A 27882-nucleotide genomic window follows, 5' to 3' on the forward strand; every position below is an offset into this window, starting at 1 on the left:
GGGTTACCATCCCTGGAGGCACTCAGAAGACATGTGGATGAGGCGCTTAGGGACATGGTTTAGTGGTAGACTTAGCAGTGTTAGGTTAACGGTTGGACTTGATGATCTTAAAGGTCCTTTCCAACCTAAACGATTCTATGATTCTACGATCCCACATCTCCCACCTTGAATTTATGGCATGTCGAGTGCAGCTCTTCCTTTCTGCTTAGCCCTCACCCAAAACCTTGATTTTGGTTTCCAAATTTTTCAAGTATGTTTTCTTGTTCTTTCTTTTCAAAAGACAAACATTATCATACCCTAAAAACAATGGGACATGACGAAGCATGTATTACCGGGCCATTAATGCACTTGTCTTTGGCCTTGTGCCTCACAATGCTCCAGAGATTTGCATTAATGGCCCAGTAATATGACACGCCCTATCGTGTCTTATTGCTTGATTGGACTCCAGACAAATTCAGTTAAACCACATATGCTGTCTTTTATGACTACTGCTGTACAGTTTTTATTTCCTATGTTCTTGGGTGCTTTTGGAGGTCTTTGAGTTGTTTCAAATATATCTCTTGAGATCACAGATTGTAGAGGCAGAGTTTTAACTCTGCCCCTCAGCCCTTTGCCATCCACATACCAAATGGGTATGTGCTCTGACAGGCAAAATACTAACCCTGAGATGCACACCTGGAAAACTCATTGCAGAAAGGTGGAAGGTGACATCATATTTGTCCTAGGTCTGTTCTGTACGATCTGTAGGACACAAAACTCATCTTTAACAGCATGTCAGTCACAAATGTTGTGTGGCTTGTATTCATTTGGCATCCATGGTGTCCTCATAGCTGAAAAAACGACATCATCTCTAGTGTTTGAACATTTCCCGAACATTTCCCATACATTTCCTGTTTCCCCAGGAGAGCTGCGTGCTATAGTGGAGCAATAATGAAATATCCTTATAGGCCTTTCCACTGCGTTCACTGTGCTGCAGGGCAGTCCCCATGTGAGGAATGCTGACAGCCATTGGGATAATTGCAAATAACAAGCCAGAAAATCTCAGCCAGGTTGTGATAGCACTCAGCATTTCACATCCCATTCCCTGAACTTGGGAAACTGAGGCCGAAAGGACGCCTGCCACTGCTGAGGCTGAAACAGGAGGCATGGAGGCACCTGGTAAGTGCTGTTAAATACTGGTGCCTGTCCTCACCGTGCCCTGTAGTGAAACCAAAAAGCATCCACCAACTTTTGGCTGACCAGTCCTGGTCAAAGGAGAGAGTGAAACAGAAGGGTGTGTCATTGAATTTGTATGGGACCTATACTGCACAGTAAAGTTAATGTTTGCCTGATCGGAGTAAATTTCTGGTGGATTTAGTTACTTTTTGTGTGGGACTGAAGTTGGCGACTGAGAAGTTTCACAGCATCTTCACGGAATCCTAGACTAAGAATCATATTTGAATGCTGTAGTACCTCAGGTCATTTCTGTGACCGTTGCTGCTACCGGGTGTTAGATTAAACTGTGGATGCATTTCAGCGTTGAGATTTCATGAATGTCACATGCACTATATACCACGGATGGCAAAGATTGCTAATGCACACTGTTAAAGTATTTAAAGTAGAAATCTTGAAATTAGTGAATTAATCAAAACTCTTAAAGCATTAATTTCAGAATAAAATTCTCAAGTGATTACGATTTGTTTAAATTGCTTTAAGACATTGGACACAGTTTGAGTGCTTATGCTAATAAAAGAGCATCATAATTCTCTTTAGAAAAAAAGAACATCGCAACCAAATATGCTTCAGTAACTTGTTACTAGCTGGCGATAAGGAAACCAGGGGAAATGCAGAGGGTTTAACATTACCCTAAATTAATCCGGATAACAAGAAAAACAAGGCAAAAGCAGCAATGCAATCTATCCTCACTCAGTATTACTCCAGCATTTAATACATCAATCTATATAAAGAATCAATTGGATCCACTTCTGACTAATAGCTTGTCACGCGTGCTGTCTTTGGGAAGTGGCACTGCTGCAACCACCTTAAGGTAGCAGGGCCTAAAAAGTCTTGCCGGTTGGTCAACAGCTACTATTTTTTTGCTAATACTGTGAGTCCCTTATTGTATCTTATGCTTGAAATGTTCACCTTTATCTGTCCCAGACACAATGAGTTTTTGGGCAGTGTGGTGTACACGTAATTACTGTCTGTATTTTCTGCCATAGCAATGGCCATTCCTGCATTTGTTTTTAAAGCACTGCAATTCTTTTGATGCCTTCTTTTTGAAAAATTATGTATAGTAACAAATACATTGAAATGACTGGAGAAACAATCCTTAAAAAGATCAAAGAAAAATGTAATGTTAAAAACTTTAGAAAATCGAGTATGTCGTGTTTACAAAGCATTTTACAAATGATTGCCTACTTTATGATAGAATCCAGGATACTCTTAAAAACAACAGTCACCATTCAGATACTTTCAGTGATCTAACCCGATTTGTATTGCTAATTCCTCTCTTTCTCTCCTTGGTGCTTCAGCATGGTGGGTCAGTGTCAGGCTGTCCCCCAGCTGATGCTGTTCGGAAGTGGCAAGGGCTGGCTTGGAGCAGGAAACTTTGTCCTTCTACCAAGATGTGTACTCTGGTTGATGGAAAGGAGGAAGGCAGGCAACACAGCGTTGGCAGCCCAAAAGCGAGTACCGGGAAGTAACACCATATACATCAGGACTCCTCTAGCCACGTGTGAAGCAGTGTTGTCTTAATTAAAAAAAGTAGAAAAATTCTTAAATTAGGATTATTCATACAAAAGTAATTTTAACTGTATTTCTCCTAAAACAGCCACGTTATACAAATATAGCATCAAATTATAGGTAAAATTCACTGTGCAATTTCAGGAAACCTCAGGATGACTCAGAGCCTCCTTCAGCACGTGGTTTTTCTGTAGGAGCATGTTTATTGTGTCATATACATATTGGCACTCTCCATTTATAGTTCAGCCATGGGGAGAGTGAGGTAAGACATTATTAAAAGCCGCCACAACCTAAAGCAAACAAAACCAGCTAAAAAAGACAGAAACAGGTGAATAGTGCCCCAAAAGTACAGTATTCCTTTGGAGAGAGGCTCTGCAGTGCTAGACTAGACCTTTATCTGTGAAACAGTTCAGGTGCTTTTCCACAATGAGGTCTTCAGATCAAAGGTCCCATCAGACCTTGAGGGGTGCCTGTGCAAACGGCTTGATCCGTCAGCAGCTCATGATGACCTTACTCGAGGCTTTAGTCCAGCCACCTCTCCAAAAGGCTCAGTGAGCCTGGGACTTTGCATAAGCCTACGCCTTCATGGTGGCCTTGTGGAAATAAAATGGAGACCTGACACAAGCCCTCCAGCACTGTGTTTGTTGGTGCCCACATGGGCACTATGGTTTAAAAGAAGCTTTAAATCACATCGCTGAGTTCCTGCCAGCTGCCCCATGCCAGCAACACCAGGCTGAACACCAAGTGCTGCCAACCCTCAAGGATGGCCTTGGGGAGGGTGGGTGAGCCCCTAGCACCTGCCAAGGCCCATGCAGGTCTGCCCGTGCCTTCAGCAATATGTGAGTTAAATAGCCAAAGCCCTCCTGGGGTTCAGGTGGATGAGCAGCAGCTGCAGGAGCAAAAGACTGGTGCAGGGAGTCGAGAGCTCCTGGACCTCGCCTCTGCCTCTCGCCCCTGTGTTGCTACCGAAGACAGAGACCTCCGGTCACCGGCGTAATGGGTCTTAATGTCCCGACTGGTGATAAGGCTGTAAAGGCTGCCAGAGTGAATGTGGATCCTTATGAGTGTGTTTTAAAGCGATGTGGCTCCTTCCTCTGCTGCGAAGCAGAGTGAAGGGGGGAGGGCGGCTCCCTGTGTCTCCTAAGTCCTTGCTTGCTCCTTCTAACCCTCCGCAGCAGCCCTGCAAGGTGTTCCCCTCAACAGCTTAAGCACAAGCTCTTCCTAGCTCCTTTAAAGGGAGCATTTTGTTGAAGGTTTAACTTTTAACACCTTCCTGAGAGAAGGTATTTTTAAGTATAGCACATAAGATAGAACCACCTACTTGGTATGCATTTTCCTCTGTTTCTTGAGATTTGTTTTATCATATCTGCTAGCTGGTTACTGCGCCCTGAGCTAGGATATCCTGCTTCATACACTGCAACGCCAGGCTGTCTAACAGTCTCACTTCATGCTTTATAGGGTGGCAGCATGCTGTGGTGCTCAGAGCGCAGGTCGGGGAACGCTTCCCAGTGCTTCCCATAGCCGCAGACTCATCTCTAAATTACACCAAGCTCCCCAGCTACAGCAGAGGGACAGTGATATTTATTTACACAACTCAGAAGCATGTACAGTAGGCCTGGCAAGACTGTGCAAATTAATTCCTGCTAATGAAAGTTTGGGGGTTTTAATGTTTTAGTTGTGCTGTGACTGTGCCCTTTCTGTCAGCACTTTTTATGCAGATGAATTTGCTATTACGCCAGCAGCAGCTCTGGGTCTTCGCTGCTGCTGCCCCGTTATTTGCACTGTGGTAATGACCAGAGGAATTAAGGCTCCACTGTGTCATACTCTCTGAATGAGAAATATTTCTATACTGTGTAATCACTCCCCAAATGGAAAGACGTTTTAGAAAGGAATTTACAGTATAAGGCTTTTATCCTGCAAAGTGCACCGGACTACCTTGATGGATGAGAGCAGCTTCACTGATTTAAGAGTATGAAAGCTATGCAAATGAGTATTTCTTTTCAGGAATTGACCACAGAGGACAAGAACATGGTTTGAAAGATGGAGACCAAGTAACCAGATACATCCAGATTTTCTGCTTCAAACTGCATTTATTTAGGCTGTGGTCCAGTGAAACCAAGTCTTCCTGGAGAATGAGAGCCATGTTAATATATGTGTTACAATTTTTGTTTGGACTAGATGGACAACCAGTTAGTAGGTGGCTAATAACTGAAGTTGGTAGCAAAAGTGTTGATGACGTGTTTAATCATGAGAATTTTTTTTTTTTCTGAATCAAGTGTGTTTTGCAGACTCAGAAGAAACACGGACTGAGTTCTGGCATTTCCATGTCCCAGGAGCACATCCTGACAATCCAGTTATTGGCTAGACTCTGGGATCTTTATTTCCCTCCACAAAAAAAAAGTTTGACAGCTCTCATTTTCATTCTGATGTGGACCAAAATCACATTCTGAAACCTGAACGTTTTTCACAAAATGGATTTGTTTACCAGCCAGCCCTATAAATAATATTTCTCAAAGCTGTGTTTGACAAGCATGATATTGCTAATATGGCTCCCGCTGGTGTGTCATCCATGGCCAGGTTTTCAGAGAAATGTCTGCGAAGCAGAGCTATCAGAAGGTTCTGCATATGAGCTGCAGACACCATCCCTTTTGGAAAACTGTCTGTTTGCAGGGCACGAAAGAACAGTGCCAAGTCAATGTTAAATCATCATGTGGGAAACGGTTAACAAGACAGCTTTCCTTTCTACCTCCCATCTAATCTCTGCCAAATCAATCTACCACCTAAGACTGGAAGTTGAAAATCTAATAAACAGGTCCGGAGTGGAGGATGCAGTATACCTGCGCCTGGAGCAGCTCCTTCTTCATCTCTGTTCACCAGCAGTGTGCCCTCCCATTACCCAAGGGAAAAAAATTAAATATTCAGATTTATTTAGAGGACATAAAAAAAATCAAACCAAGTCAATATTTATCCATCTGAAAAAAAGCCCAGTATATGGCAGACGCTTTATTTAGGGTAAATTAGTAGACATATGTCTTAGAAAAATGCTGTTCTTGTTGATTTATTCTTTTGTCCTCCTTTCAGTTAAGCTTTCCTCAGGTGTTTTTCAAAACCCAGAGCTTCTAAAGCTTCTGTAAAAAGTCTATTTTTTACTAAACCACATTAGCTCTTTAAAATATACAGGAAAGATGAACTCATCTAATAACAACCTCGGAAAATAACTGTAGCTGAATATAAATAAAATTAAATTTGCACAGAGGAAAAAGCCATTGCAAACTATTTTTTCCATATAATCCATACCACAGATACTCAATAATTCAGTGAGCTTTCAGGCAATATAAGTCAATGTTGACTCATTAAATGCATTAGCTATAAAATGCATCTCTAGTAGGAAGGATGAGAAATGGTTTGCGTTCTTCCCTTTTCATCATTATTCCTTAGTGATTTTAGTTTTAGGCTTTGGTTTATTCTTTTGTTTTTACATTTCACACTTTATATAGAATGCTTTACAGCAACTTCAGGAGCTCCAGTGCATCATTAAAAAATAAATACATTTTCTTCCTTACCAGAAATCTGACCAAGAGCAAAATTGTCTTGGTTTTACTTAACGGAAATGCTGACAGATATAAATTAATGTTTAATTAATCCTTTGGAGATGGCCAGCCAAATCAAAAAGTGGAAAACAAAGCTGGTAGGGCTGGGAGTGAGGAACTCTCCCAGCCTGGTAGGGCCCAGTTGTGTTGGATTTTTATAGGCACGTGAGACAAAGAACAAAAAATCTGAGGAAATAGAAAGTACCAACTGCATTAATTTGAAAACAATGTGGAGTTCATTTCTCCAGGCAATAACTGCATTTACTTCCAACTGAAGAACTCACAATACTTTATGAACATGAATGACATGTCCTGGTAGAGCTGTATAAATTAGGTGACAGCAAACTTGCTGATCAGAAATGTCATTGGAAGGAGTCTTCCTGGGGAAATACTCCTCTGCATAACTGTATAACTCAAGATAGCAGGAGCCTGCTGCAAGGTGCCTTATCTCTGATGGACACGGGAGTCAGCGAGGGGGGTGTTGACCTGACGTGCAGGGACAGCATGTCTGAGAGCGACTGACAGAAATGGGGCTGCTTTTCTGCGGGGGGTTGAACCAAGTCTGGTTCTTGCCACCCCTGCAAGGTGCCACTCTTCCTACCAATCTTTTTTTCTCTTCTGGCTTTTCACCACGGACGGTAATTAGAACTCCTCCCATTTTGCCTGGAGCCCATCTCTTCAAAGAAGGTGTTGCGAAGGAGAATGGGAAGTGTGCTGAAAAGTCTCACAGATGCTCTGGGAATTTCTGCTGTGAAAATGTATGTAATAATAATAACTAGGGGAACATGGGTGTTGACACTGGGAACCGGAAGACTGCAGAGGAGGCAGGTAGTTGAAAAAAAGGTCTCTTGACTTGCTGGCTTTCTCTACTGCTTCGCAGCCTTCCTTCCTCCAGTCATGTGTCTCTGCCTGAGCTCTCTGTAGCAGTACTTTTACACTGAGGGGACAAGCCAGCTCCCAGGAGAGTAACGGTCAGCTCACCTGTCCCTAGGGGCTTTTGAAGCATGGGCAGGGGATATATTTCTACTATAGAAGAATATGACTTAGGACCAGTCCTTTAAACTGATGCCTATCATTTTCTCTGCCTGTCCATAAAGCATCACTGAGATCCATCATGCTCGTGCTGTAACTGAAACTGGTACAGATATGGCACAGTGAAATCACGGGTACTACCCATGAAATTCTCACTGGCTGATTTCATGCAGACAAAATTGCAGAGGTATCCAAAATCCTGAGGAATCCATGAACCAGGCAGTTTCAAAAGGTTAGAGCTTTGAGATCCTCATGTAAAGATAAAGTAGATTTTAGCAGAGGTGTTAATGCCCCTCATCCGTGCAAGGGCTGTCACTTACAGAAATCCTGTGGCATCAGAGTGCCAAGTTTTCGGTCTGTTAATTGGATTTCTGGCATCGAGTGACTATATCTTGTTAGGATGTTTGAAATTAATGGATCCCAGCTTCTGCATGTGGAAAACTGGACAACATCCCCTAATGTGATGGTTGTGATCCATATGTGTAGTTTCAGGTGGGATGATATAAGAGAACATGACTGTCAAAAGTTAGATGATGTAGGAAATTATGTAAGTTGGAACAATTCAATAAGTAAATAGTTAAATAAATAAAAGGAAAACAACCCTCAGGCAATACATTTGGCTCTTGGCATTTAACCCAGTGAAAGGAAACTGGATAACACAAGTCCCAGATGAACTGATTTTCTTGGTTATCCTCATGTTTCTCTTCAGTGTCACATATGGAACAAACGAATAATATCTTTTTGTCTGGTTAAGTTAGGTGAGTTGGCTAAGCTAAGAATCTGGGATGCCATTACAAGTGCATTAGGTTGGTTAGCCGCTCAAAAAGGATTTAAAGTAACAACACCCTAATGCCCCTTTGTTTGCTCCCCACCCCCAAGAAGCCATTTATTTCTTCCTCTAATGCCTAAAGAATTATTTTCACATTCTTTTTGATTAGTACTTCAGTGTGAAACCATTGTCTGCAATATGAGTTCAGCTGTTATCTACTCCCTAAAAAAAAAATTATTTCCACATTTGCTATGTAACAGTCTGACAAACAAATAACACCTGCAGAGGATCACGCTCAATAAAGAAAGGGAAGAAAAATAGGTGGAAAGCATGAGAATTCCACTAATGCTCAGTGATTGATCTTGTTAGTACGCATAGCCTGTCAGAGCACATTGCCCCAACGCAAACACACAGCACTGAAGAACCAGCAGCACGGAAAAGAAATGCATTTCTATATAGATCACAGTCAGACACCCTCCCCCAGCTTTCTGAGCGGAGCTTGATTGTCAGCATTATACACACGCTCAGACAATGCTTTCAATAGACGCCTTTTTGGAAGACAATTGCAGAAAGCATGATAACGGGATTTGTCACCCTGATGTGGCTGCTGTTTCAGCAGGCATTATAATAATGAAAGGAAGTTTTACTAATTGAAAATGTGAATGAAATTCAGCTGTCTTTTTATTTTAATTCTTTTGGATGAAAGCCAATTAAGATCATCTGTCTAATGCATCTATTCACCCCTACTGCAACAATGTGTCAATTATAATGGATGTCTAATAAACTCAGACTTCCCAGGACAGAGAGCTGAGCATACAAAACAACTAGTGAGAAACATCAATGCCTACCTGTAAAATATTTTGGAAGGATTGGCCAAACCCTGCAAATGACTGAGCCTATTTTCTACAGCCTGCCTAAGGGTCGTTAATCTGCACATCGTCAGCAGCGGGTGGTTTAGGCACGTATGTGTCCTCCCACTGCTATTCTGCACTAGTGGTCTTCTTCAGGCACATCATGGGACCTCATCAACAATATTCAAGGCTATTAGATATCTATCGATTTAAACAGTACACAGTGTTTGTGGGGCAAATAAGTCTGAGTGCAACATCACCTGCATGTTTCATCTCATTTCATCTCTTTACTCAGGGGGTTCTGCAGCGATTTGCGGTCTTGCACCCCAGGAGGCATCTGACTCTCTCCTGAGCTCTCCCCACTCGCTGACAAGTGTGGCCCAAAGGGAGAGGGCTTGCAGAGGGAAACTGGTGATGCTCACCCCGTGTCCACAGTATACACCTTTCAGGTGTCTTGCCCTAGAATAGCTCTAGTCTGGTTGCGTGGACTGAAAGCCTGTTAGTGGCATTAAATGCTCTTCTAGATCTCATCTTACAGCTCAGTTTAATGTATAAATAAGCCAGTTCGCATCATCCAAGGTAGTGCTGCAATGCAAAGCAAGTGCGGTAAATGAGGGCAACTTGCTTCAAAAGCACATGCCCAATCCAGATTGAAGTGCAACGGTAGAAACCAACACGCTCAGAAGAGAACCAGCATGCAGAGAGAGAGAGAGAGAGAAGTTAAAAGAATCATAGTAAAGTAAGTTTAAAAATACATTTTATCACTGATTGAACACAGTATTAGCATTAGGTAAGGTACACAAATAAATGCAATTTCAATATTTAACCCTCTGCTATTATTAGGTCCCTTACAGAAATGGGTGTTGGATAAGCATTGCAAATGTTTACATAAGAACACTGCCTTTATAAGATGCACTTTCTCACTATGTAAAAACCACTTTAAAATTAAGGTCCATGTTAAACATTAAAGCTTGTCTGTTGCTGTCACCAGTGCATCTTTTGTGTGCATCTCCTGTGTACGTGTCTGCCACTGCTTTTGATGCTTCTGCTGTATCTGTAGCCGTGTAACACTAGTGGGGATATCAGAAACCTGACTAAACCATCTTTCAAGAGTGGAGAGTTAAAAAAACAGTAATTTTTTGAAACTTTTGTAAAAATAACTTCACTGCAATCCTTTTGTATTTAATTTTCTATGGATATTCTTGACTATGATTTTACTGGAAAAAATTCTTGCCTAAAAAAGACACACACTTTGAGTGAAGACTATAGCATACACGTATATTTTCAACTCATCCATGATAAGAGTTTGTCCTAAAAGCCTACTGAAAGATTAAGGTCACCCAGTTAGGCAACAGAAACCCTCCCTGCACCTCCCTGTTCAACTAGAACAGACCAGATACAAAGAATGAAAATCTTGCTCTTGAGTATATGAAAATCAGCTCCAAGTCAGGCATTAATTTGAAATTATTATCCCATAAACCCCTACAGCGAGCAAGAACCTTCTAGAGTCTCATCGGTCATTTATAGACAATATGTAAACAGAAATGAGACACAATGAATTGAATCTACTCCGATAATGAAATTACACGACCAGCTGTGGGTCCACCAGAAAGCTTTTTTGGCTGCAGGCAGCACCTACGGGAGCAGAAGGTGCTTAAGGAACGAGAAGCTCAGAGAGAGGAGCAAAGAGGCCAATAACAGTAACAGTACCTCTAGGATTAGTGCCTTACTTGTTAGGAAGGTTTTTACCTCAGTCCTTCATGTTATTATTAGCCTTACAACAGTACTGTGGGATTAAATATTTCTCCTTTCTATACATCTGCATATACTCCCATTGGCCTTTCTGTTCTAATCTCCAATTTAATTTCATTTTTATTAAAACCACTATAAAGGTGAAATACATGGTTTTACAGGTGAACACATTTGCTGATGTGCTGAAGAACTTAGTTTGGAAATCAGCAGCTACATCCAGCCTCACCTGAATTGTTAGGCATCTATACTCATACCACTTTTCCAGGCTTAAAGCATCAGACACCTCTCAAATTGTTAGACCATATGGTATCCCACGGTGGCACTGCCTTAGCTTTTTCTGTTAAAACTGTTTTACCTGCATGACCCTACTAAATATTCATTAGCTCCTAGATGGACAAAGTTTACATTCTTACAGAAAAAAAGATAGTTTACTTAGATTAGCTTAGGTGAAGTGCAGCTTTGACCCTGGGTCTTCTGTATCCCAAGTTCATTGACTGTGCTTTTTGGTTCAAAGAAAGTAAACTACCAGCAGCTCCTCTTTATGGTTTGTCTTTGTGATGGTCACAGCACTTCAGGCTTTGCAGGTCCGACAGGCAGGAGCATCACACTGGACTCTGGCATGAGGCACACCCTGCTTTGCTCAGCTCTGCCATGACAATACGCAGCCTGCGTACACCCAGTGGGGGCAATTTCCCCAGGCACCTGGGGAATTGCTTTATGGAGGGAACTCGAAATGCGGGGAAATTTTGGATCTTTTGGGGTTAAGGAAAAATTTTTGAGCATCCACATTTTGCATTTAAGTCCTTAAAGCAGTAATGAAGGCCATTAACTTGTCAGTTTAGTCCCAGCACCTTCCTATGTTGATGAGGGCTTTTTGGTAGAAGCGTTACAAGACAAGATTTTGAAGGAGAACAATGTATGTATCTAGTGCTTACTAGAGAGATATCCCTCACCCTTCAACCTACCCCCAAAAAAACCCCAACTCTGGCATCATAAAAGGTTTGGAGGATACTGTTTGATAGTCTAGTAGGTGTACAGTACAAGCTGGCATTACCTGCTGATCAGAAGGGGACACACAGAGAGAGAGGTGATATTTTCAGGGCAGTGGGATGAGAAAATAATCTTGCAGCAGAATTTTGGGTTGATATAATATTGCATTTCTCAAGACCAGTGAAAATACCAAAATATTTATCACGATCTGGGCAACAGCTTTAGAAATTTGTTGGGATTGCTACAGCTCTGTCTGAAGGATGTTCTGCAGGAAGACTCTGTAGGCCTTAAACATATCCCAGATCTTGGTGTCTAGAGGAAAGCTGAGCCAAACATCATAACTGAATTACTTATGTGAATGACTGGTTAGGTAGAGAAAAAAGGCTGTGAGGAGGACTTTGGACAGGGGAAATGAAAACCTATGTTTTATCTTCCTTGATCGTGACTCCTCATGAGGATGCATCATAGAAACAGCTCAGGACTATAATTTGCACAGATGGTTGGAGCTCTGAATAGAAAGGCAGCGAAACGGAAGTGAGTTTAGAGGAAAAAGAGAAGGAAAGGTGGCCTGAGTGTGACTTATCACCTGCCTCTGCTGCTCTGAAACCTGGAAGAAAAGTAACACAGAGCTTCTAAAGAATATTTTTTATGAACAGAGCTGAGGATGTTAAAGGAAGAAAATATTTCAAGACCTTTAAGGCCAGACATGGGCAAATCTTCACCATCTCTGCTGGCACGTCTTACCAGCTCAGGCCTCGGTGCTCTAATGAAAGACACATGGTTTCTTGTCATTTCCGAGTGTGGTCACATTATCCTGGAAAGGGCTTCGTTCACAAAGGTGGCTAACAAAGAGGATGAGAGAGGTTTGGAAAAGGTTGTTCAAGATTTTCACCGGGAACAGTTCACCAAGAGCAAATGGTATAAACCAGTGAAGAGAGATGGCTTTGGAAATGGAGGAAAGGCTCTCTGGACAGCAGCAGCACACTGTGCATGGAATAAGTTTAGAGATGGATAGATGGAGTGGTGGTGAAGGAGGCAAATGTGGTTTTTTTAGTAAAAGAGAGAAAAATATTATTATCCTATAAACATGCAAGATGGAAGGGGCCAAAGAGGCAGCAGGTGGAAAATTTAAGTTTTCACACGAAAATGAAGGATGGGACAGATAATAGATGCAGTGGAGAGCAGGTGAGGAGATGCTGTTATTCCAGCAAGTGGAAGGTCTGGAGGAGAACTGCATGCAAGAGAGAAGCCTGCATGTACTGTGAGAGGAAAAGAAGTGGGAGAAAGTAGAAGGAAGGTCACACCATCTTACCTGTAAGATTTTCCCCAAGAAGAAATTGATGTGATACAGTGTGGAGGGAACAGTGGCAGCAGCTGGAGGGAAGCACTGGTGTGGCTTTAGGCACAGGAGTCAAGAGAAGGGTTGGAGTTAAGGAGGTAGAAGAGCTGAAGGAGGAGAGCAATGAATTTGTAAATATCAGTAAAAATAAATAGATATGGGGCTAAACCCAACAAATTAATATTCACGATGTTATCACTGAAAACTGAGATACTTATCCTCACCCAAAATGAAAATTTCAAGCTATAGAACTGAGTATTAAGCACAGCTTTCTCAGGCTAGAAAAGTGCCTGGTTGTGGGTGTAACTGCTCAGGAGGCAGTCTCCCTCTTCTTGCACAACAAACAAAATTCCATCAAATGAAAGTTTTCCTAAAATAACAAGTTTGTCCACACAAATCTGTGATTATTATCTGTGATTTAGTCTGTTTTTATTATCTGTGAGGTATGTGAAGTGGAGCCATATGTGCTGATAATGCTTGGTGCAAACAAGTAGTACTAAGCGTAATACTTCAGGAAAGGTGAGGCACTATATGTGACGAGGTTTAAGCCCAGTTGGCAACTAAGCACCACACAGCTGCTCGCTCACTCCCCTCCTGCCCCAGCGGGATGGGGGAGAGAATCAGAAAAGTAAAAGTAAGAAAGCTCATGGGTTGAGATAAGAACACTTTAATAAATGAAATGAAATAAAATAAAATAATAATAATAATGATAATAATAATAAAAATTGTAATGAAAAAGAAAATAACAACAATAACAACAACCAAAGAAGAAAGGCAAGTGATGCAAGTGAAAACAATCACGCACCACCCTCCAGCCGATGCCCAGCCCAAGCAGCAGTCCCCCGGACAGCTTTCCCCCGAGTTTATATGCTGAGCATGACATCATATGGTATGGGATATCCCTTTGGTCAGTTGGGGTCAGCTGTCCCGGCTGTGTCCCCTCCCAACTTCTTGTGCACCCCCAGCCGACTTGCTGGTGGGGTGGGGTGAGAAGCAGAAAAGGCCTTGGTGCTGTGTGAGCACTGCTCAGCAGTAACTAAAACATCCCTGTGTTATCAACACTGTTTTCAGCACAAATCCAAAACACAGCCCCATACTAGCTACTACGAAGAAAATCAACTCTGTCCAGCCAAAACCAGCACAATATGCTATCATGCCAATAAGCATATAGTTTTAAGGTTTATATTAGGATTGTATTTGTGGAGATTTTGCTGAATAACCCATAGTATGGAATTTCATTTCTTAAGAACAGAATTTATCACATTATATCATCACTGTCCAATGTATTACTATTACTATACTGAACAGATAAGTCTTCCTTTTCCCTTCAATTTTCCCATCTTATGAAAATACTGTGGAAAGAAAAAACGTGAGGTACATTGTTAGGACTTTCAACAGCTTGTCCACTACGGGACATTCATTTGCCTTGTCTGCAAATGCTATTCCAAATTATCTCAAGGATCTCTCTCTGTGTCTCTCCTCCTCAGACTGGCTCTGACTCCCCTGTCTGTTGCCCACAGAAATGCTCTCAGAGTGCATCTGGAAAGGCTGTACAGTAACTGTGATAGTATTTTAATCTGTACTGCCATGCCAATGGATTTCTAGCCCCTTTTTCAGTAAGACAATGTGAATGGTGCAAACATTCCTGCGTCTCTCCAAAAATGGGGAAGGATTGTGCCACCTTCCTCTTGTGTTTGGAAATAGCAGCTCTGAAGTGCAAACCACCTGCAAATCCTGGCGGTACAGTCTGGCCTGTGACTTCTGTGGCACAAATCCAGGCCAGACAACCTAGACCTTTTTGGCCAATTAACCTATTGTTGATCACAGAGCACAGAGTTGGTTCACTTCTGCTGGGAGATCAATGGACAAGGTCAGAGCAGCTTGCTCTGCTCCTTCTACAGATGCACCAGTGCTTTCAAACCACAGGAACCACAGATGGGGCAAATCTGAAATGTTGACATTTCTCCACCCTTGTGGAAGAAGGAGGCCAGGTTTCTAAGCAGGCGTTTGTGCATTTTCCGTATCATTCAAGTGTCTCCAGCACCAAAGAGAAATACATGTTCCTGGATCCATCAGTGATCACAGCACAGGTTGCTAGATGAGCCCCACAGGCTTAGGCTACACAGGGACACCTTGGAGAACTCTTGCCCTACATCAGGGGAACTGGCTGTGCACCAGACCTCTTCCCTCTCTGATTAAGACAGCAGAGCCTGGGCTCTGCCCTCTTCATCACATTCAGGCTGGACATCACCAAAGGGTAAAGTCACTCACTGTTCCCATGCTCTGCTCCCTGCTGCTGAGGAGCAGTCTGAAGACGTTGGTTCTGCATTATCTTCTGCTTCTGCATTGGGTAGGACAATGCAGGAGCTGTCTTTCAGGAGTACGGAGGCTGCATTCCCTCTTTATTTTCTTTTGTATCTTTTTACAAGCAGTGACTTGTAAGGTATCCAGCTGCATTTGGACATAACACGTCATACAAATCATTCAGGTCCCCCATAAAACAAATCACTTACTTAGCAGGACTGAAGGAGGTGGTTGCTGAGACATTTGCACCCCCTAAATCCTCCACCACTCCAGTGTTCTGCATTCCACTCCTCCATCTCACTTGTTCATTCCTTGCATGTTGTGCTGGGCAAGGCACAAACCTCAGCCTCTCTGCCAAATGCAGTTCAATATGGCAAATAGGTTTAGAAATTGCTAGCAAAGAAAAGGAGGGAAACACATACACAGACAGGTACAGACACACGTTGCAATTGCAAAAACTTCATGTCTGTAAGGAACCAGATGGAAAATGACTCGGTTTATGCTAAGGGAAGGTGTGGCTCCTCCACTGTACAGCTCAGTTCCTGGGGTGCAGCGGAACAGGGGATGGAAAAGACACATCTTCAAAACAGGGACAAGACAAGGCCACGCTGGAAACGTGGGAGGAGGGAGAGGTGTTGAAGGGCTGTCAGCAGTGTCGCTGCTCACTGCCCTGGCTGGTTAGGGCCAGGTTTGCATCCTCTGTCACCCAGCTGGGCTGACATGGACGGATAGGAGGAAAGACAGGGTGGGGTAAGTCTGTATAAGCCCTTCTCTTGCCAAGCCACACTTCTGCATGACCGTAGGGAGCTGAACAGAGGCAGAAGGTCTGGTTTCTAGCCCTGGCTCTGCCCATCCCCTTCATACCTGCTTCTTCTTTGTTTCACTGGGTCATTTAAGGGGGACTTTCTGCAGCACCTAAACCAGAGATAACCTTGTCTTATCTAGCACCTCTAGATGACACTGTAATACAGATGAAAAATAGAAATTAAATCTCAACAAAACACATGTCCCCTTTATATTTATTAATAATTAATCAGCTTTGCTTTTTATTATTTTAGTGGTTTTGTGAAAATAGAAATAATTGTTGCTGATTATTATTTATTTAAGTGATGACAACATGATTAATAATTCTTCAGGATGGGAAGGATTCACACTAAACAACCTAGAATGGGGAGATATTATCTCTGTTGGTGGCAAAGCTCATAATACGCAGGCATTGGAAAAATGATAACCCACCTGTGGAGGAAGAATGATTAAAGACAAAGATGGATATGGCAACACACAGATAAAGGAGATCAATATTTAGGATATAAAACAACTTAAGAGCCTGGGCCCATGAACTCACTCTGACATAAGCAGTCCTTGCTGAAGTGAGGCTGACGTACCTATTATCTACCTGCCCATCAAGGTGGGTTCAGGATCTGCCTGTGGAGACCCATGGACTCAACCACCCATGGACAAATTCTTCCCTGGTAGACTCCCACTGTCATGCATAGCTTTACCAAAGCTAAATTCAGGCAGTGATTTCTGTATTTAAACAGTTACTGAATTACTGAATACTTTTGGCAAAGCTTAGGCCTGTTGCCCCCATACATTTTTCCTGTTACACCAAGCATCTTCCAGTGGCCTGCTTTCTGGTCATAGCAGCCAGTGCTAAAAAAACTATATGTGCTTGGTCCTACAGTCTGAAGCTACTCTGCTTCCTGCATTTCATTTCCACCTTGTTATAGGAACAGAAAATTGTAGAGCTGGTCATAATATTTCCTCATGGAAAATGGTTGAGTTTTTTTTCCCGAAGAAATTGAAATTCCTAAGATTTTGATTATGAAATTTCACTGTGATGCCTTACACAGCAGCCCTTTGGCTACCTAGTGCTTGTACTCTGACTCTGCTCTTCTCATAGCACCTAACACCTTTCCCCCTTTTCATGAGAGTACACTGTGGAGGTAAGGTTAGCTGCAAGCATGGCCCATACAGAAGAACAGAAGCATAAAGGGGTGGGACATGTATCTAATTTTTCCCGAAACACCTTGGTTTTCACTTGTAGGATTGCCAGGTTTTGACTCGCTTGCTTGTTTGTTTGCTAAAAGGTAAACATTTTGCAAGCCCAGTTTTACATGCCTGCAAGAAACACTTTAAATGAGATATTTTCTATATTTTCTGTCAAACTGCGGTCCTGTAGCCTGGGATCCTCGGGATCGCCTTTGAAAAATTCCCTGGGTGAAGCACAGTCATCTCTCTTGCAGCTATTTCTACTTTTCTTCTCTTGTCCCTTTACCAGCGACTGCAAAGTGGTTCTGCCACCGTGCTGGGGCTGCAGCCTATGTTAGACAAGATGCCAGTTGCCGTCTAGTGAGTATTTGGTTCAGTACATGCTCAGCTGTTAGAAACAAGATGCCCATGAAGAACTTAAGAGAGAGAAAATATCTACACAGGCACAAATTCTGTCCCTGTTTCCTTTCATTTAATTACATGAGAAGAGCTATTGAGTTGAGATTGTGTTTGTCTTTTGGCTATGAATGCATGGATTAGAAATACAGTTTACAACAGTGGTCATGTTAAAGAATATTTCCCTGTGTTCCCTTTGTGTTTCTTCTGCAAAAGATTTCTGTATGTTTCTTCCAGAGATTTTTCACGGTAATTAGGCCTAATTCTTTAATTGCCTCCCCCTCCATCCCTAAAAATGCTGCTGCTTCCCAGTGATTCTGGATATAACATATGTTGTCGGATATAAACAGGGGGGCCTATTAACACGGTAATAAATTTGCACGCTCTATAAATTCTTGCATCATTCATAATCTAAAATAAAAGATGAGAAAAAAAATGCTTTGATATGTTGCCTTTGGACTGACCTTCAACATGTAGATTTATATGACAGAAAACAGTGTTTTGAAACTCTCCATTTCTTTAGGCTGGGGGAAAAAAAACCTTTTTATTTTTTTTTTTAATGGAGTACAGTTGGTCCATCAAGTTTCAGTTTCATTTTGAAATGTGCCCTGAGAGAATGTGCCGTAAATGCCAACATATTCAGCAGCATGAACTCAAGATGATATCAGCTTGTAATGGCGTTCTGTTGCCAGTGACTTCTACCAGCTCCATTTTTTTAAAAAGGAAAGATAGAGTTTTGTTTATTGCCCCTTCCCTCAGAGGAGCAGAATACAAACTACTATCTTCCTCCCTCATCTTTGGTGCCTTCTTTATTGAAAATTCTCAGGCAGCAATTCTGCTGGTGCATTTACTGTTGACCTCAGACAGCAGTAACATGATTTCCTTGCTGACTAAAGAAAATACAAAGCTGCAAAGGACATGTATTTTGACTGACAAGCAATAGGTACATCTGTCTTCAGACTTCCAGATTCTTAAAGATACTGCTGAATAAACCGTGCAGTTGCCATCTTGCAATAAACATAATTCATTCTCCCCAGAAACACATTCAATTTTAACAGGAGCTTTGTGTAAAACGACAGCATTAATAAAATGATGACAACATATATTATGGGTCAGATTTGTAGGCAATGTAAATCAGTACAAACCAGCTGAAAACAATGGACACATTTCTGTCTGCTAAAATAGATCCCTTTTATCTTAGTTATATTAGGCAATTTGTTAGAATATGTGATAAAATGTGTCTAAATATACAGGTAGGGCAGGAACATGATAGCAATTTGACAAAGCAGCCCCTGAGAGAAGGTACATTTTTCATGACATCAGAAGTTAGTTGCCTTGATGAAGATAACAGATAGGTTTGCTCTATGTAATCCTGTACGTAATTATCTTCCACACAAAAACTCTACCTAATTTCTTTCTGTTGCTATGCGTCATTATCTTAAATATTTTTGTAACCATTTCATTACCATTTCCGTCTCATTGCTCATTCTTTTATCTATCTATCTCAATTGTTTTGTCTGACATCATCAAACTGAATATTAATCTCGTGCTCCGTACAGCCTTTAATAACTACCCTGGTGTCAGAAACCACATCCGTAATAAATATACCTGATCTGATGTATTATTAAGCATTGAGAAGGTGCCCTGGTGCCTGCAGCTTCTGCAGAGAAGTAGAGGAGCCTGCATTGTTTCAAAGAAGCACCTCTGAGAACCAGCTACGAGGTTTACTTGCTGACATTTAAAAATAATGGAGTTGTTTACTCAGTGCCTTTTTTTCCCTCCCTGAGCAAATAAGCATAAAAGATCCTGTTAGAGTTTTGTTTCCAGAGTGACATTCTGGGATTTTTTTCCCCCCTCTCTTTTTCTTTTTTTTTCTTTTTGAAAGTGAAAGTTTATTATTTTTATTGATTGGCCAATTAGAAAAACTGGTGGCTGCTTACCTGTTAGAATGGAAAGATTCGATTACAGAGCCTCAGGAGCGAGCTCCGGCTGAGTCCTGCTCTAAAAAGACATGAAAGGGTACAGTGGCAGTTAAGTCTCCTGGCACATGAAGGAGTGTAAACCATTGATCACAATACGAAATGCTGAAAACTGAAAAGGAATCCAATTTATTCTAAATAAAACTACTCTGTTCTCCAGTGACAGATTCCAGAGTCAGACACCAGAGAGGAACTGACAGCAGATGTTTTAGAGCCAAGACACAGAGAGGCTGAGTAATAGTATAGAAAAGAAATTGCTTTGAACTTCACCCCTGCTTTAAATACTTCAAATCAATAGGGTCACAGAGCTCTTTAATAGAGTGATGAGGTCTTGCCCCAGCAGATCTTCACAGTGACAAGTTGATGTGCTTCCTAGCAGCAGGGTCATAAAAATTTCAGGCTTCCCTCTGAAAGGGGGCTTTGTATTAGCGGGGTCCATTTGGAGTAACTCCCTTGTATGGCCGTTCTCAAAAGCTGAGCCCTAATAGTCTACATCTAAATGGGACTGACCTCATGAATTACCTCAAGAAACTTAATCTATAAACTGGCTTCTTCTTATGCAGACTGATGAATTCTTGTTTATTCCTAAATGGCTGTCACAAAACCTATTCATCAAACTCTTAACGGGGGAGAGAGTCTCACATAATCCTGCTTCAAGTGCGGCACCATTAAATAATCATTAGACTTCATTGCTGGTCTTGAGACCCACTCCAAATCCACAAAGCAAGCTTTTTACCATTCATCAGAACTGCATTTAGATGAGATTTTGACCTGATAAAAAAGGGTGTTTTTTGTCACTATCAGTTTCATGGCTGTGCTCTTTCTCCCTTCAGAGGCTGTGGTGAGGTTTATTTTTTTTCCCTTTCCTTAACAAAAGTAAAAGAAAATAAAGGCAGATGGCCAACTCTTTCCAATATCCGTTTGCTTTATTTGAGCAGTTTAATGTAGTGAAACAGAGTGAAATGTTGCTACTTGCTAAATGGTAAACAACGCCATTACCCAGAATTCAGCAGCAGACTGATACAAAACAGGGTGCTGGTGATTAATTAAACTGTTGTTGTAATTGTAATGCATGATACATAATAGATAGTGTGCTGTGTATTTTAAAAGCTGCAAATTAGCAAATAATAACTTCCTTACATAGCACATCTCCATTCCACGCTGTTAATGTACAAATAATCAAAAATAAAAGGTCATTACTGCTAACTAATAAAAAGAATGTCTTTTGATTTTCCTTGCCCTGTAACCATGTGCTGGAGGAGTTGCATATTGTAGGGCAGCAGATCACACATCCCTGCAGAAAAAAATGCAGGCCTTTTTTCTCCCGTCCCTCTTGGGTACAAATGCACCATATTCATTATTAATCAATAACAATTAGCATGATCAGCCTGAGCGGCAAAATTTCAAGATCTAGTTCTGAGCTCTTATAATACCAATTATCATCCTCTCCCTCTAAAGAGCAAAGTTCGTGTTCTGCAAATAACTGCAAGTGAACGCTCTCATTCATGTCACAAATTCAAGTGTGGCTCCCATGGAGAGGTAGGTTGAGGTTACTTTCCCTATTCTCTGTGATATTGAAGCATGTACCTTACTTCAAGACTGATAGTGTCACTTGTTATAATAGGACAATGCCTGTCTTTAAGTTTAAACATGTGCCTGAATGCCTAGCCAAACTTGTCCTAAATCCCTGTCATGTATCAGGTTTGAGCTGATAATAAAACAAGCTTAGCCTGCTGATGTTTTTTCTCTGTTTACTCAGTATCTGTCAACCAGGGCGGGATGCTCTGACTTTGAAGGTTTTCTCACTCATCACCAAAGACTTGAGACCTGCTCCCTCGGGAGTGTGCATCCCGGCACATCCCAGCTCTGGGCCGGGCTGCGACAGCCTCTCTTCCATGAACTGCCTTAATGGTACCGGTCTTCCCTATGCAATGTAAAGACCAATGTAAATGGTCGAGGCATGACTGGCCATTGCAAAACCTACCAGGGGCAAAGTTTTCCTTCCAAACTCTCAGTGCTCTTCTGCCTGGGTAGCCCTGTTTCACCTGTGGGGTTGCAGTGATTGCTCTTGTACAGTGCTGTCCCTCCTGCTGGGAATCATCCAACAGCAGAATTGTCTCAAATTGGTGCAACGGTTGCTGACAGGCTGACTGTGAAGGATAATTACTCCAATGGAAAACTTTGCCATTTAATTTCAATCTCACTGATAAATAATTGTAGATAAAATAATTCTTTTAAAAATTACCTAAAAATACAAAACACTCAACCCAAATAGGTCACCATATGATGCTTTCCGTCTTCTGCCTACATTTTTAATACTCAGATACCTTTAAGTAATGGGCAAAAGTTCGATGCACTATTTTTCCTCTCTGATCAAGCTTTTCTCCTTTTCCTAACAGATGTCTTCAGGTACCCTATCCACGTACTTACGTGGGTCCTTGGTTTCTGCTCAGTTCTTAGTTAGTGACTAAGAGGGAGGAGACAGTTGAAGGGAGATTGTGAAGGATAGAGGGGAGAAATGAAGTACAACTGCTGCCCGTGTTTACAGAATGAGGTTCACAGGATTATGTGTCTCAGAGAAATTTAATAAGATTCTGTGAGTACGTGATGTACTGTACTGTCTTCTGTGCATAAAAGATGCACACAGGTCTTGACATTCATATTTATTCATACAGGATTCTGAAATGGCATGATTTTAAATATAGCATAAAATCCAAGGATAGTAATAAGGATGGAGGATGATAGTGGAGCCTGATGCCTTAATTAATGCAAAGGCTAGCCCTGATTTTTGAGAAACAGCAAGTTCTTCTGCCTACACCCATGCTGCTGCCATCCTCTACTGTGCGTAGAGGTGCAAATCCTTGGCCACAATGCAAAGAAATAGTGCAGCCTTAGTCTGGCTGCATGCTGCTATTAGAGGGTAGAATAAACATCCATCTGCTACCTTTTTATATCCTCCCTGCCGTTTCCATGATCTAAGGATGTGTTGTTTACCCATGCTGTTTAGTCTCCTTCTCCTTCAACTCTTTCTTTGATTCCCTCTGTGAAGGATGTGGGAATGCCTGTAATATCTTTTATGAATATTATATGTTCCATCTGCTTTTTGGAGTGCTATTGCATTGCTTACAATATTACAAGGGGTTAATTCCAGTGAGGGCTCACATCTCCTAGCAAAGGAAACAACAGGTTGGGATAGTAGACCTGGTGATCAATTTGCCGAATAGGCAATGCAGGCAATGCCTTTATGTTTTACCTCACTGTACTCCAAAGTTTTGCTTTGGGTCTGGAGTATTAAGGAGGATAATGTGGTGGAAAGCAAAGCTGTGGAACAGGAGAAAGAAAAAATTCTGGGAATAGGAAAGCAGAAACAAGCCAAATTCCAGTTTGAGGGCTCAGGGGTGACATTTACCATGATCCATGCCCACCTCTGCCTCCTTCAGTGCAAGAAGCCACCTGAGATGCAGACCGTCTTTGTAGGTCTCTAACTTTGGATTAAAACCAAAGCATCCCCTCGTCATCCCATTCTTCTGTTCTCTGCTTTGGTGACTTGGCACCCTCCTGTTTATCTTCCTAACATACTGAATTTTTCGTGGTTCCAGTACTTTCTACATTCTCATCTGGCTTCCTACTGCTCCTCAAAACCAACACCTTCCAGAAGTATTACTTGAATACTTGTCCAGTTTCTTGCCTTATTTCTCTCCTTCTGTATGAGTCTTGTATCTTAGCTTACGTTACACAGTACTTTAAGAAGGAACTGCATTAGCCTAGCGTTACTGAATTTGCCCTGAGTTTAGTTTGTCAAGAGCTTAGGTCAGTCAGTGTTTCCTCAGGATTTTGTTTTCTCCGTTATGGTTTGGATTGACTGTAAATTTGCAGTTTGGCTTTTACATGCTTCTTACTCATTAACCTAAATGGAACATATAGATGTATATATCCATGCCTATAGCTCGCTGCTTGTTTTACAGTCAAGACCTACTATAAGAGTCTGGTTTTGCTCAGCTAGTGCTAAATGGTAAGTTGTATGAAATTAAAAAATTGTTATTTCTTGGTGGCTAAAAAACTATTGACATAGTCTCTTCCAATCATCTTTATGTACCACATCTTAAAGATGTGCAAAAGCCTGTCTTGAGACACCTATCAAGTTGCACCATGCTTGCTGTGATTAAGGTATTCAGGGAGAGGATAATAAGACACATCATTTTACCAACAAGAGCACTGATTTGCTCAGGCGTATGTGACAGCCACAGGAGCACAGTTTGACTCTGAGTATGGAAATCAAAATGGTGCTGAACCCACAAGGTGTTATCTGTGCAGGAATGCAACAAGCTCTGCTTCGCAGGCAGGCACGAGAATAAAGACATGTTTCCTGGTCCATGGAAAGTGTTTGTGAAAATACCTGACTAAACTATTATTTACTGTATAGAAAAACTGTAGAAAATGAACACTGAGCTTTGGTTTGATCTCTTTAAAAAATTACTGAGACCTGCTTATGCTTTGTTTTGACGTCTATTAACCTTGTAAGGTACTTTCAAGGCAATATAGGCCTCTCCAGTATGATAGCCTCATGCTTATAAATCTTGATGGATTCCTCACTCACCTGTATAGTGGCTTTAGCATCTCCAGTTTCTCTAACTCCATCTTCTCTCCCTCTCTCAGTTCTACTCTTTTAATTAAGAACTGCTTTGCCCTTTAATTTTTTTTCCCCCCATTTAATAGGCTATTCCCAATGGCATTAACCCTTGCTTTCCTTGATTTCTTTGAGGTTTTTACCTTCATAACTGTATTAAGTATGGTCCATTTTCAGGAAGGTATTACTGCCTACCCAGGGAGTAATCTTGAATTCTACACCCAAGTGCTAAATGCGTCTTGGGGATTCTTAGCATCACTTATCAGAGCTAATGTCCTGCTTGCAACAGGATGTCAGTTCGACTCTGTGTGAAGGTCTGGTGTATTTTTAATGGACATCTCAATCTCAACATCACCTCTGAGGGATGGGCAGGGAAAAGTGTCTAAAAGTAAGTATTTATATTAAATATAAGGATTTTTTTTCTGTTTGTTAAAATACCTATTAAATCATTGGATATCAGGCATTTTGTTATGTGAATAAAGTTTGCACGTGTTTATGAAGACTTTCTCCGATGTCATATATTGCTTACCAGATAGTAAAGGTAAGGAAAGATTAGAGCTGGACTTTGTTTCATAACAGTGAGAAAACAAAAAGGAGTTTCATTCATCTTCTTTAGTACTCGACTCTCATGTTCAGATCAGTGTCACTTGTTTAGTTTACATAAGCCCATGAAAAAAGTTTATTAAAGAAAAGAATGCAAGGAAGATTTAAGTGGAAAATTTTATTTTCAATCCCTAGCCAATCTGAAGTGACTAAATGCCCAGATGATACCAGGCTTAGTCAAAGTGTCATGAGAAACAGCTGCTTGACAATGCTGATTTCACACTGAGAATTCCTGAGATTCCTGCAGTATTAGAAATTTTCACACGGTATGTTAGCATGATAAGAATCTGATTTTATTAACGATTGTAATAGTTTTTTTGATATGTTTGTTATGCTGGGAGAAACATAATTCCTTTGTTTCCATCATACTTGGTACCTTGCTTTCTGGATAAAGTTCATCAAAGGCGTAAGTGCCCTAAAAAGGTGGTAGCCTGAGAAATCTGAAGGAGGGTGTGTGGTCATCACTTTATCTATGGAGAACCTGGTGGGTAAGTATGGAGATCTTTTCTCCCTTACTGTGGACACAAGGGCTTTTAAAAGCCTTTTTCTCCTGATTTTGCTCAGCTGTCGTGCTGGTTTATAGATGAATCATAAATGATGCCACAGGAGGAAGGAAGCTGAAATTCCTGGTGTGAACATCTTATGCTCATGGCAAAGTGTGACCATCTAAGGAACAATAAAGTTGTGAAGTCTTAGTTTAAGGGTGTGTGGGGAAAATGGGTGGTGGGGGTGGGGAGGAGGAGGCGGGGAGAGGGACATATTAGCATATTGGCAAAGTCAAATGCAGCACAACAAATGTTTTTCAAATCAAATAGATTAGTTCATAAGATCTGACACCAGCACAAGTGCAACTGAGTTTTTCTTGCTGTGAATACTCTGCTTCACCATTTGAATGGCTTCATTGTTTGTATTTGGACACCATGCGTACACCTTCAGGAAGAGGGCAGCAACATCTAGGTGTGAAGTCTGGATTTTGACTCTTTCTAGATGGCTTCATGGCACAGCTTTTGTATTGGCCCTGGGGGTTGCCACTGTCCCTGGAGGCAGGGAGACAAGTGAGCTCACAGAGGGTCTGGTGAAGTCTCTGCTCACATTATTGAATGTCAATAGTTGCAGTCTAAATAGCTGTTGTCATCAGATCTCTTTTCTGGGGTGGAGGGTAGAGATTATTGGGGAGTTATGTGTCTGGACAGGGGTCAAAAACTGCCTCAGTTTTGTTGGTCAGGGAGGTCTGCATAACGTCGAGTAAAAACATGAGTAAAACATGTCCAACATGATTGTACTGAAAATGTCAGACTTAGCTGATCTTAAAGTATTTTTGACAAGCCAGTGGTTCTTTGTAGTACTAGCTGGAGCTTGCTTTGAAGTGGCTTTGCTGCTTTTTTATACTGCAAAAGCTCAAAGGTCAGTAGATTTATCCATTTGAAGGTCTCTGTGGAGAGGTCAGCTCAAAGCTTCACTCTGTTTTACTCCTCATTCAAACGAACACGGGGCGACTGCAGAGGTTAGTTAGGAGATAGGATTACAGTGTCTGCAGTGTGGAGAAGGTGAGCCTCTCAATGTCCCTATTATGGCTAATTCCATGTGAACAAACTACCCAATTCATGAACGACCAGGCTTTGGTGAGAGCGCTGTGGTCAAAACAGAAGTCATCCAGAATTTTATCTGCACTATTAATCAGTGGTATAAAAGTATTATCTACTGTCAGGTTTTCAGGACTTCAGGGATCTGAAGTCATCTAGGTGAGACCTGTAGTATCTGAGAAACTGGATGCCTGAGAAGGAATTTGTGCTGAAAATTGTATTTCTGTCTGTGTGCTTTTTCATGTGAGTATAACCTTTTGTTTCGGGCATGAATCCTCTTCTGCTTATCCATGTTACTTTGAGATCAGACAACTGCAATGCGTTCTACTTGCAGCTATTCCTGGAGGGAATTTAAAAGCATGAGCTATCCCACTTATCAAAGGCAGGGAACATTTAACACCACTGTGCCACGAACCATAGCAATTCCCTGTGGTCTCCTGGGTAGAATTCAAGGTGACGCCATTGACCTTTATAAACCTAAATGGTCTGGCCCAGCTTATTAGCGCCTTCTCTCCATGCAATACTCCATGGCTGTAATTGGGAAAGGTTCAAACTGAAAGTGTTTTGGGATAATGCTTTGATTGTGCAAAAGCTAAGACGTTTTTTCTGCAAATTCTTTCAAGTATATCAGGTTTTGGAGGTGCATCCTGAAAAGGAGTGTAACAACGGGTTGATGGAATCTTCATCGGTATGGAATAACACATTGTGAAAACGTATTTGTTCCTGACTTTGCCTGTTGCTGGTAAGGAATTTCATTTGACGTTAATTAAGTTCAGATCATTAGCCCACTGGCTCAGGAATTCATTCAGGAGAGTATAATTTTAGTTGCAATACTGGAAGAGCAGCTATGTAAGCACTATCCTGCTATTCTAAAGCCTGAACTGTAAAGGCAGCCAGCCTCAAAACCTCTGTTTATTTCCTAACATAGGACCTATTTCCCAGACTTCGTGGTGGTGTTAGTATGCCTGGGGCAACGGGTAGTGATGGGTAAACTCAGCTGCTGAGATACACTGATCTTCCCCAGGAATCCTGGTTGTTAAAGAACGTTGTCATCTCTGCGCCTCGGTGGGGAAAGGATGCATAAATGCAGGGCAACAATGAGAAAAAAAAAAGATCATTTGATGTCTGTTGTAGAAGAAAATCATTCAGTTGCTTAAAAACAGGTGCTTTAAAAAAGAAAATTCTTCCATTTCATAAGAGTTATAAATTAGCAATCTGTAACTCTTGAGTTTTAAATAAAAATTATCTAGACTTGCCCACAGAAAACTTTGCATTATTTTCTGTCATTCTCACTGATCACCTCCTTCTGAAGCTGGGTGTTCACATAATCTGGTGCATCGGTCACAGCATG

The sequence above is a fragment of the Gavia stellata genome, chromosome 3 (genome assembly GCF_030936135.1).
Source record: "Gavia stellata isolate bGavSte3 chromosome 3, bGavSte3.hap2, whole genome shotgun sequence".
In the NCBI taxonomy this organism is placed as follows: Eukaryota; Metazoa; Chordata; class Aves; order Gaviiformes; family Gaviidae; genus Gavia; species Gavia stellata.